Source organism: Harpegnathos saltator, unplaced genomic scaffold (genome assembly GCF_003227715.2).
Source record: "Harpegnathos saltator strain DR-91 unplaced genomic scaffold, Hsal_v8.6 scaffold111, whole genome shotgun sequence".
In the NCBI taxonomy this organism is placed as follows: Eukaryota; Metazoa; Arthropoda; class Insecta; order Hymenoptera; family Formicidae; genus Harpegnathos; species Harpegnathos saltator.
Window position 1 is genome coordinate 183445 of NW_020229886.1, and position 13077 is coordinate 196521.

The following is a 13077-nucleotide window of genomic DNA, read 5'->3' on the forward strand; positions in this document are numbered from 1 at the left end:
GTTAAACCAATTTTTGACGGTCGCCATCGAGGGAGAAGTGTCACCGTACACAGCATCCAAGCGCTCTTTGATTTCGCTGCGCGATTTCCCTTCCAAAAACAAGAGTCGAATCACCGACCGATATTGCTCTTTTTCCATTTTTCTAAAATCCGCCCGCTTCCACACGCGGTCAAAACAAAACGATTCCGATTCGGCTGAAATTTCGACAGTAGCCGTCTACGAGAATGTACTACACGATGGTTAATTTCTCTTGCGATAGTGGCGCCATCGGGCGGTGAGGCTAAGTACTTATCGGACCGCTCTCGTATGTGTATATACAGGGTGCGCGATTTATTTGAAGACATTGAAATATCTCGAGAACTATGCATTGGATAAAAAAAAGTGGTGAATGAAAGTTGTTAGTCTCGAAGGGGGACATCCAATGATACCAAACTCGACCTCCCACCCCACCTCCAGGGGGTGGGGTTGGGCGCAACTTTGAAATCTTAAATGGAAACCCCTATTTTTTATTGCAGATGCGGATTCTACGCCATAAAATACGTAAATTTTGTCCGAAACTTTTTTTTTATTCGGTATAGATGGCGTTGTAATCGCAAAAGATTTTATTTTCCGCAATTCTCCAGAAGTGATCATTGGATTAAGAAATAAAAAATACCTGTCCAATATTTTTAAAGAACATAATAAAAGTTATTCCCGCCCATCCTTTCGGGGTAGGGTGGGTTGTAACGTTCAAATCTCAAATGGGAACCCGACTCGAAGAGGGAACTGCTCGACGCGCCATTATGGGTGTATGGCGAACTACGGCTTATAATAAGTTCGCCATACACCCACAGCCGTTACCACCCTACCCCGAGGGAATGGGGGGAATAACTGTTATTATGTTTTTCAAAAATATTTTTAAAAATATTGAACAGGTATTTTTTATTTCTCAATCCAATGATCATTTCTGGAGAATTGCGGAAAATAGAATTTTTTGCGATTATAGCGCCATCTATCATGAATAAAAAAAAGTTTCGAACAAAATTTACGTATTTCGTGGCGTAGAATTCGCATCTGTAATAAAAAATGGGGGTTTCCATTTAAGATTTCAAAGTTGCCCCCAACCCCCACCCCCAGGGGGTGGGGTGGGAGGTCGAGTTTGATATCATTGGATGTCCCCCTTCGAGACTAACAACTTTCATTAACCACTTTTTTTTTATCCAATGCATAGTTCTCGAGATATTTCAATGTCTTCAGATAAATCGTGCACCCTGTGTATCGTATTTCTATTCAAAAAGGGATACTATGTAAACCCTTTCTTTTAATCTATAAATACATATACATAACCAGCGTACAACGCGATCGTCGGCAGGAACGATAGATTTTGCGCCAAGTGATACACGGTCGTGCAATCCTGAAGATTGTACAATGACTCGCGCAACATATTGACGCCGTGGTCAATATTCGGCGAATCGAACGCCGCTCTCGAATCGAACACCTCGTTACCGCCGTCTCGATCAAAGTACAGTCGACGGATCGTCACCGCGTCAAAGTTCATTTTTTCCCGACGCGAGCGCTCGGTCAATGAGCGCTCGCTCGCGTCGTTCGCGCCAAAGTAGCGCGATACGTGTTTCAGCGCGATCGAACCTACCTGCGCGAGATAGCGCGCCTTCACGTGCGACATAACATCCAGACTCAATTGCGTCGCCGCGAATCGCGGTTCTCGGTGCATAGAAAGCGCGCGAAACGCGCAATCGTACATACCGTGATACAACGCGCGATTAACCATAAACGAGTAATCGTAGTCCCAGCTGTTGTAGCCGAGCAGCAAACAAGCGATTCGCTCAGCGTCCGCGGGATCGTCCAATTTGTAGAGATTCGCGAATAACTCGTTGTTGGACAGTATCTCGAAAGCCTTTAACAGCAATGCTCGTTCGTCTCGGTAAAATTGAACCGTGGCTCGCTTCATACCGGGCTGAACGCGCAGCAACGATTGGATCTGTCGCTCTCGAATGGTGATTGCCGTCTGATTGTCATCGGGCAACGGCAAGTACGCCAAAAGTATCGGCGTCGACGATTGTCGTGTCGTCATCTTTGTCTTCGACGGTCTTCGTTGCGACATTGTCTCTCGGATTTGGCGATGGCGCGATTCGTCGTTGATGAACAATCAGCGCGACAGACGATAGTCGCTGGTCCTCCACTACGCCTCTCGGCTATGTACTACTCGGTAATGTACTGTCCATTCGCGCGATCGTCTCTGTATCATAGCTCACCACCGGCAGCCAGGTCAACGGATCGCTCGGCAGTTGGCTTTAACGTCGCTCTCTGACGCTCAGCTTCACGAGGTACTGTTGCGCGTCGGAACTGGCGGTGTCGTTTACGCGACACCACGCGTTCATCTCAAACACTCGATGCAGATCAATGTGCGTGACAGCGTCGTCGTCGTCGTCAGCGCTGTTTGCCGCATTGTCATCATCGTCGGTGTCCAGTTGTTGCGCGGCGTCTTCAAACGTCGAGTCCTCGCGAGCGGCGCGCGCACGGTGATACTGCACCAGATCTCGCTGACGGCGAAAATACGACGTCAATGCCACCTCGAAGCACGTCGAGTCCGTGGCGAACAGGGAGTAGGCGTCGCTCCGAGCATGCGCGTTATCTCTCAGATAACGCATCGCGATCGCCCGAGCTCGATACGAATCGAATCGAATCTCGCACAAGTCAGCGTCAACCACAATCCACAACATGCGATCGCTGTGCCTCACGAGTGCACGTACAGTCGAACATATCACCGTGGACACCGGATCGCAACCGTGCACGGCCAAACGACAGTTTAGTCATTGTCGCAAATCGGACAGCTTGTCGCGTCGCACGGCCGCATACAGCACCGGAGCCCAAGGCGCGAACAGAGTGGAATGAGTGCACACTCGTCGCGTTATACCTCCGTTGCAGGATACGGTCGTGTATTCGAACGCGTCTATTGCCAGAACATTGCGGTATTGTCCGTTCTCGGATTCATACGCTGTAGCATCAGTGGTCGACGAACAATCAGGCTCCCGTTGTCGTCTTCGAGCGTTGTTCACCGACAGTCTCACCAGATCGACAAAACCCGGCGTGCCGGCATAGTGAATGGCCAAAGGATATACAACACGCGCGGCCATTTTCGCTGCGCTCGATTGGGCACGATGGAACTCTACTTTGCCGTGATATCGTCCGCTCTTTTGCTCTGGTGTATCGTCGCGCCGACACTCTGTGACTGCCGCGTCTTCGTCGTCAGCGACGAGCCGTCGCGTTATATACCAATCGTTTTCGGATATCGGGGCGCACGGTCGTTCGACGTTCTCGGAGGACGCCAATCGATCCGACGTTTACTATCCGCACCGTCACTGCGTGATCGATTACGTGCTATCGCAGGGATTGCCCGATCGAACGTGGACGCGTCTCGGGCAATACGGTCTGACGGATCGCGCCGCCGCGAAGAGACTCTTGCTCGGCTGCCGACATCGTTTCGCGGTGCTCAGTCCGAGCGATCCCGGTCTGCGGGAGCTATTGAGTGTCAGTGGAGCCGCGACGCGACGCTTATCCGCACTGGACGAGATCGATCGGGCTGCTTACGGCGAATGGAATTTGGCCGACGAATGGAACTTGTACGCTGTGAACGATCGCGGCGAGGCGTACAGAGTGTCCAGCGAGCGGATGCGCGCTCGTTTGTTGGTCGACGCCTTTCGAGCGGCTCTCGTCACTTGGCTGTTGCTGTATCACGCGCCGGCTCGGACCGTCGAAACTCGCGGCGACGATGAACAACAACTATACGACAAGGACTCGGCATTGAACTCTTACGTGAGCGATCGATCGCCGCTGCTGCAGGAGTGGACCTCCGCGATGATGTGGTCGTCCGACGAACGGAGGCGATCAGGAACGACGCGATTTTGCGCTCGATCTGGACATTGGCGTGTCGATGGACGCGCTGTCCGGTGTATACGCGATAGAATCGCCGACCGGACAATCTGTACGTCTGAGCGCACAAGTGGCGTGGTACCAGAGGATCGACGAGGTAACGGATTCTACGTTGAGACGGGCGATCGAGGACGATCTGCGCACACGTTGCGGCTCGTTCGTCGAGCCTCGCACCGTTGATCCGTCGCGGTTCGAGACCGCGCGATCGAGATTCTTCGATCGAGTCGATCTGCGCCGCTCGTCTAATCGCGCGTATTCGTTGCGAGCGGTGGCGTTGAACAAATTGGCCGGCTACTTTGGCTTCGGGAACGAATCGCGCGGACAGATACTCGGTTACGACCGCGTGTATCATTTTCGCTCGGTCGAGGCGGCGGACAACGATCGTGCCGCGTTCGCGAATGGCGCAAAATTTCCATCGTACACCGGCTTGAGCGCCACGTTTCGTGTTCTCCTGCACGATGTGTTTGGTCTGTTGAATTGACGCGAAGAGTGTTTAGCGCGCAGCGAATCGTTCGATCTATCGCGGTCTTCTGCATAATAGTGGATCCCGCGCCGAAATGATCGCCCGTGAAACTCGGAGCCAGCAGTTGAATCAGATTCTCGCGAGTTATCGAACTGATGCGAAGCGCGACCATTGCTCGCGTCAAGAGTCGTACCTTTCGATAATACATCTGTCGCATCAGTTGGATACGCTCGCCCATGCTAGTGGGCTCGTGAGCGTCGCGTTTGTTGAACTCGACGAGTGTCAAAGTGCGCGCCTCTTGCAGAACGCGCGATGCGTTTTTCGAGCGTTGGTCGATAAATTTGCGTATGTTGTTGGACAATTTATGTCCCGCGAGTCGCTCTTCCCAAAATGCACTAATTTCTCCTAGTTTTTTCAGCGCGATCGGCGACACAAAGTAGCTCGATCGTGCGGTCATCCTGCGCGGTCGAACCGTAGCGGTACTGCGCGTCAGTCGCGACGGTCGATCGCGTCCGCTCGACTCGTCAGACGATCGGTCGTCGTCGCCACCGTGATCGGATTTCTTTTTTTCCGCCGCTTCTCGTGACCACTACCGCCGCGTAGTAAACTAAGTCGTTTGCCATCGCGCTTCAACGTCGACGTGCCCGTTCGTCGGGACTTTTGCGATTGCGGCGACATTGACGCATCGGCGAACTCGGTCGGAATTTGTATCGTCGTGCTATTGGCGCCGACGTCACTCGCGTTCACCGACGCGACAGACTCGTTTCGCACTGGCGGCACAACGGCGTGATTCGCTATCGCGGGTTCCGCAAAACCAAACAGTTCGTGTATAAACGAATCGTCCTGGGCGTCTCGCGCTTCCGCCATTGCGCGTTGCAGGCAAAGTTCCTCGGCTGCGTCCGGCGCGCGACACGGGCGACGACAGTCGACCGCGCTGTAGCGATTGAGCGAGAAACAAAAGACACGTTTCGCGTCACCTTGTTCTTTTACGTGCGATCGAACGAAATGCGACGTGGGTGACAACGAATTTCCGCACGCATCTTAAACCACCGCGGTGTTGTCTATCTCGTAGAGACAAGTGTTTACGTAACGACATCGTCGGTGATCGCGATGATCGAGATTTTCACGCAACTTCTCGATCGACGCCCCGTGCAGATATCTATAACCGGCGTATATGCGACGCAACGCGTGAAATCTCAAACCACGCGATTTCGCACGCCCAGTCGCCGAGACGTACATACGATCGAGCTCGCGATCGAGCTCGCGACGTCGAGCGCGCACATCGAACGGCACGGCGATGCGTTGATCCTCCGCCCATCATACGAACGTGCCCAGACACCCGCGCGCATCGCACTCGGCGCTCGTTCGATCGCAAACGGATGTCAGCAACAACTTCGGTATCTCGAACCGACCGAGCTTGCCGGTCTTTCGTATCGCTATAACGCAAATACAGCGATCGCGCAATTGGCGCAATTGCGAAACCGCAATCGCAGCCACGTCGGACAAGCGTTTGCCTGTACGAGCCAGCATGTAGAACACATAGAGAAAGAGGCTACGATCATAGATGCGTGATCGACAAACGACCCCGGCGAATTGATCTCAAATTCGCACCGGCGCAACATAAGATCATATTCACGTGAGGTGAACATTAGTCTACCGTCGCTTTTGCGCGATTTACCGCTCGCCGTGGCAGCTGTTGCCTCGACTCGCTCGTTGACGCACGTTCGTACAGACGTCAGATCGCTCAAAGGTACGATAGCGTCAGGTTCGATGAGCTTTGACAGGAGCGACCGAACGTACGTGTCGGCATAGCGCTCCTTGTACAGCCACTCGAACAGTCGGACGGAAAACGCTCGATTCATTCGCTCGATTACGAGAGTTCGCGTTCGCGCTGGATCATCCGTGTCGATGAATCGACCGATAAGCCGCCAAACCGCCAATTGATTGCGACGCGATTTAGAATCCGGGCTGGTGGTTCGTCGTATTGAGCGTACGCTCATACGGTCCATTTTTCGATCGATCGATTCGCAACCATCGCCCCTCATAACTCTGCACGACAGTAACATATGCTCTCGACGCTCGTGCCGCGGAGCAACTTATGGCATTGAGAAATCGTAGCGTTCGCACGAACGCATCCTAGTTCTTTCTGTTGACGTTTACCTTTTTGTGCATGGCGGTGTACACCGTGACAACGAGCGGCACGCTGGTTATACTGTCGAATCGCGAGCCTCTCGAGTCGCGAAGCAAACGCGACGTATCCTTTCTCGAGAACGAGCAAGTGCGCGAGACCGCGATATCGTTGATGGTGATCGATAGACTTTGTCGCACGCTCGGTAATCTGAGACAGAATCTGCGCGTACTGCGCTATTCCGAGCAAATTGATGCGTAAGAGAGCTCTCGAGTGCCATAAGGGGGTGAGATTGATCGGTGAAAGAAATGGATATTTTGTTTTTTCTCGTGTTTTTTATTCCAAAAAACCATAATGTACAATAGTACCGACCGCGCAACGGAACGCCTCGTTATATTTCATACGATCAAATTAATGTCATAGCAACGCGAGTTTAACGTCAACAATTTGACACGCTCGGATGTCCAACATCGAGCGAATGTCGAGCGAACGTCGAACGAACCGACCATCCTCGAGCAGTTGTACAATAGTAACGTTCCCCCCGTACGTAGTACGGAGCAGTCAGAGTTACAATAGGAACGCTACTGCTCCGTACTACGTACTGTACAATAGTACCGGCCGCGCGACGGAACGCCTCGTTATATACATTTTACCCCACCCTCCATACCGTACATTCGTGCGAAAAGTGGGGAACTGCTAGACGTCGTTTATTGGTCGATTGAAAAAAAAGTGAGAGTGCGCTAAATGTCATTTTTATTACAGCACCATTGAATCATCATCGAGATATTTGCAATCGCTAAACAGTATTCCGTGAATTTTGGCCGATTTGTCAGCGTGTTCCTTGTCCGATCGCCACCCGGCAAATCGCAATAGAATCGTCACGCGCCCTCTCCGCGAAATTCGTCCTCGAAACTGTAATTCGGCAATCAAGCCGTTATTCGTGCGTGGCTTCGGCAAGCCGTGTACTGCGAGTAACGTCGTCGTTCGACCGGCATCGACCGATGGCGATCGAACGAACGTATCATCGAGCCACATCCACTCGGTCCAATGACCAAACTCGCTGTTTGTGCAACGAGCGTGAAATTCGCCATTCGCTCCATCGTCAACGTCGCGAATCATCGACGACTCGCTCGGTGTTTCCACATTCCGCATGAATTTCGCTATCAAATGTCCATCCGAGGCGCAGAGAGCACCGTAATCTCGTGTCACCAGCACTTCAATCGTTTGATGCAATTTCAATTTCTCGTAAGTCAGCAATTTATCGCAGCCGCGACGCGTAAGTCTCAACAGGCCGTCCACTCGGAGAAACGAATCGATGTCGGGATATGCGTACAATAGATCGACAAATTGATCCGGTATGACGTAAATGGAGGTGACGCGCAGATTGCCGGTCGCTCGATTCGGCGAGCGAGCTACAATCTCGCTCATGCGTCGAACAAAATGTTCCGAGTACTCGGGGCTCAACGGGATGAAAGCGCGCGCAAACGGATCGTCATCGATCGTGGTTAAACACGACAGTGCGGCCCACGCGAGAGCGAACGACAGTGCGCCGTTCCAACGGCACTCCGAATCGTGGTGATCCGCCGAGTCGAACAGATCGCGCGTCAATTTTGACACGGTTATTCGATATCGCGCGGTGCGCCAACTGGTCATTGCGCGCCGATACCACTGCAGATCGTCATTGAGCAATCGCGCGTAATCGCTCGACGATGCGACTTGGTCATGCTGTGACGCCGAGACATCGGCCACGCGAGACAGCGGCAATGATCGGCTCGTACGAAGAAACGCAACGATCGCGCGACTCGCGGCGTCGTTCGCGAATACGCTCGCGCGCAAATCAGTCTAGAACGACGTCGACGCAGGCTCCGTTTCGCGGTTGTCGCATCGCGCGGACATTAGATACGCGGTCTCCGGCGAGTCTTGCTCGGGCGCGCGACCGTACGACGAGACCTCGATCTGTCGCAAGAGAGCACCTCCGCCGGTCAGCGCTATCGCATCTCGATGAGACAGTACAAAAATCGCCTCGGTGATGACGTGATTGCGATCGCCTAACCGCCCATCGTTACCGTCGCTACTACCGTCACCGTAGCAGTCGCGATGCACTCGCTCGCTCTCCAACTGGTACACGTACAATCCACCGAGCACGTCTCGAAGCGCGGCGGGAACGTTAGCCACTCGTTCCGAGTTGACCCAGAATTCACCCATGGCGTACCAGCCGTACGTACGCTCGCCGTCGTACTTGAGTCGCACTTGATCGACGGTGTCGTCGTTGGCGGTCGCGGTATTCACCAGATGCTCAAACAGTCGTTGGTGCGTGCCGAAACTCGAGCCGCTGATCATGCGAACCGGCCTCTTGTAATCGTTTAGCCACGGTCGCTCGGGTGTGCGTGGTAGCGACTCGCGCGACAGTCCGTCCGGCCATTCCACTGCGAGCATGGGTAACGCGACCGAGCGAAACACCGCGGCGATGGCCCGGTGTCTCGTCAATCGCGACGACTCGGTGTCCTCGTTGCTTGTGCTGCGGCAGAATCGTTCGGCAGCATCGTTCGACGCCTTCGTCGACGATACCTCCTCCCACTCCAGCTCGAACCAATACGCAATCTCGTGGTACTCGTTCATGGAGGATCGTAGTGACAAACGAACCGGGATTCTCGCGATCGAGAGATCGCGACACGACAGACACGACAACGAGGACTCGTGGATCAATGAGAGGCATCGCGCGCACAGTCGAACGCTCAGAGACAACCGATGCTCGAACGCGATGCCCAGATTATTGTCGCTAGTGTCGTCCTCGTTCTCCAAGAGCTCGCGTTCAAATTCCACCGGTAGCGGATTCAATTCGAGACTCAGACGATCGTCCAGCACCATTGGGTAACGTACCAGGTATGTCGGTAATTACTTTCCGGTTTTTGTAACAGATGTCACTAGCCATAAGTATGCAATGTTATGATTTGATACATATGTCATTTTATTCTACTGACATTAACCTCAAAACTACACAAGTTACGTTCCGCCAAAATAACAGCGTTACAGATTAATAATTTTTTGAAAATGTTGAGTTTTGTGCCTGAAAACGTGCATTTGCGGCACGCATTACTTTTCTTGTTTAATCAAAAGAAAAAAGCCGCTGAAAGTCATCGTTTGCTGGTAGAGACTTACGGTGAGCATGCTCCAACCATAAGAACATGTGAAACGTAGTTTCGACAATTCAAATGTGGTGATTTCAACGTTCAAGATAAAAAACATCCTGGTAGGCCGAAAACGTTTGAAGATGCGCAATTGCAGGAGTTATTGGATGAAGACCCAACACAAACTCAAAAATAATTGGCAGAAAAGTTGAATGTGAGCCGAGCAGCAATTTGTGAACGATTACAAGCGATGGGAAAGATCCAAAAGATAGGAAGATGGGTGCCACATGAATTGAATGACAGGCAATTGGAAAATCGAGAAATCGTCAGTGAAATGCTGCTTCAAAGGTATGAAAGGAAGTCATTTCTGCATCGAATAGTAACGGGTGATGAAAAATGGATTTATTTCGAAAATCCCAAGCGAAAAAAATCATGGTTATCACCTGGCGAAGGCGGCCCATCGACTGCAAGGCCAAATCGCTTTGGTCGCAAGACCATGCTCTGTGTCTGGTGGGACCAGGTTGGTGTCGTATATTATGAACTGTTGAAACCTGGAGAAACAGTTAATACTAATCGCTACCAATAACAAATGTCAATTTGAACTGTGCATTGATCGAAAAACGTCCACAATACGCTCAAAGACATGATAAAGTGATTTTGCAGCATGATAACGCGCCGTCTCATACAGCAAAACCAGTCAAAGAAGTGTTGAAATACTTGGATGGGAAGTTTTATCGCACCCGCCGTACTCTCCAGACCTGGCTCCATCCGACTACCACCTTTTCGCATCGATGGGGCACGCGCTTGCAAAGCAATACTTCGCCGATTTCGAAGAAGTTAAAAAATGGCTCGATCAATGGTTTAGCTCAAAGGAGAAACAGTTCTTTTGGAATGGCATCCATAAATTGCCTGAGAGATGGGCAAAATGTATAGAATCAAATGGCCAATACTTTAAATAAATAAATTTTAACTATCCATTGTAAATAACGTATTTTCTTTAGCGAAAAAACCGGAAAGGAATTACCGATACACCTGATATATTCGCGCCCAATGTCACGCTATCTTCGTAAGGAACCGTGCGATCCGTCACCATGGACGCTTTGAACTCCGACACAGTGGTCGTCATCGCGGACTCTGGCGATTCGATCAGCGCGCGAACTACATCCAAGCGGCGATCGCCTATGAGTGCGCGTTCGCTCACCGATAATGCAAAAACCGCGCCCATTCGCCAATGGAACGCACCGTGACGAGTTTTACGATATACGAAGCTCTCGAGAGTTCCGGGCCATCGCCATAGGCGCTCCAGCAGGCCACCTTGACCGACGCTCACCGGTAGCGAGAACGCCAGACTCGTTTCCAGTTCGTAATGCACATTTTGCAATGACATATTCACCCCCTTGCGGCAACCGACTGACTGTATTTGACCGACGATGCGCACTGTCAGTCGGTCGCTGCGGTGCTATAAACGGCAGCTCGTTGATACTGCGATCGGAGAGGTGGTGATTAAAAAAAATCGGTATTTTCGAGCGATTGGTCAGCGCCGGACGTCACATGTAATACAGATCCACATTTGGTTCCGAGTGAATGGCTATGCTCCAACAGGTCGGCAGACGCATCAATTGACGCAGTTCGTACTCCATGACCAGAATAGTCCGTTTGTCGGAGCAGCGAAGCGCTGTAATTGAAGCGAAAAATAAACGATAAATTACGCGCAGAGAGAGACGATGTGAAAAAAACAAACTATACGTCAGCGCTACCTTTGACGACGCACATGTAGATCAATAGATGCAGCAGATAGATTCGACGACAGTACGACCGCTGTAACGTCCCACGACTCGTAATCCAACATGAAGAAAAAAAAAGAGAAAAAGAAAGAAGAAAAGGGGGAGAAGAAATTTCGAAGAAAATAAAAATATTCATTAACAAAAGCAAATGGAAAACTAATGTCCATATCACATGCTATATTCCAAAACAAACATATACTAAATACAATACGTTAAAATCATATCTCTATAATATATTCCAATTACGCGACACCTTGTATAAGATGTAAATACTTGCTTAATGCTCTATACATTACACCCACTCGCAAATAAAACAACGCGATATAGTTAAGCACTTTCTAGTATAAGTTACTTCCGTTCGTATAAAATATCACTAGTCCTAGTTACATATATATATACTCTTATACTCATAGAAATTTGCATAATAAACTTTAGACTCCCCGGCGAGACACAGCGAACATCTTAAAATGTCATAATTAATACACTCACCAGCACTACAAAATGACGGAATAACCATGATCTTAGGCCTAGGGAAAAGCACCAAGTCCACCTTAAGGTACGCGTCATCTGCGTTTCTTCACCGCCGGACGAACTCGCTCGCAAAGACTGGTTCTTATCCGAGGCAGTTATAAACAATAATGATATTGTTAAACACAACAAGTTAAAAGTAACAAAGCATAGAGCTAATATATTACTTGCGCGCACGTTCGTCAACGACTACTCACACAAATATAGCCCGATCCTCGCTTACCTTTGTAATTACAATAGTAGTATATACTCTGCGTCGAACAAACGACAACCCAAAGCTTTCACGGAAACTATTATAACGAACACGGCATCCCCACGGACTTGATACTCCAACAGCCAGTAGGAATATGAAAAGAGAAGGAAAGCAACAACCAGAACAACACACACACATGCGTAGAATTATTGCAATTCATAACGAAATGGGACGCTGTGGGGCATCCTTCCGCGCCGCAGGAATCAGAAAGTATTATAACAAATAACTCATCCGACATATGCATGCAAAAACACATACTCGCTAAGACAATATAACAAGCGCTACCTAATACACAAAGTGAACAGCTGATGATCGATCAGGAACACTGATCTAACAAGGGACATTCGGCAACGCGGAAATTCAAAAAAATCTGAAACTCTGCATAATTGTAGAGCAGATATACCTAATAACAAAACAATTTTTCGTTGGTGCCCAAAAACGGTTTTAAGGGTGAAAACAACCCCTTGAACAAAGTTGATTTTTGTCTTTCTAAGCGAATATTATCGAAACTATTAAAGATATGAAAAAATGTTTTAGACAAAAGTTTTATGGTTTCAAAAGTACTTTATTATGCTATATTTAGATTTTTTTTAAATGTAAAATTGTGTATAAAATACCTCCCCTCCTTCTCTTTTTTCAAATTGTTAAAATCAATTGTCCAACCAAAATAAAACTTATTTTATGACAAATTCAACCATATATAATAACATTATGTTTGGAAAAGGTAATATTGAAAAAAAAATTAAACATGCTCTTATATGTATGCTACGCGTACCAAACTTAAAGATTCGCTACTTGACGATGGCATTTCTTTCTTCCTCAAATCTTCCTCATAATTGCAAACTGTAAAAGATAAGGAAGGA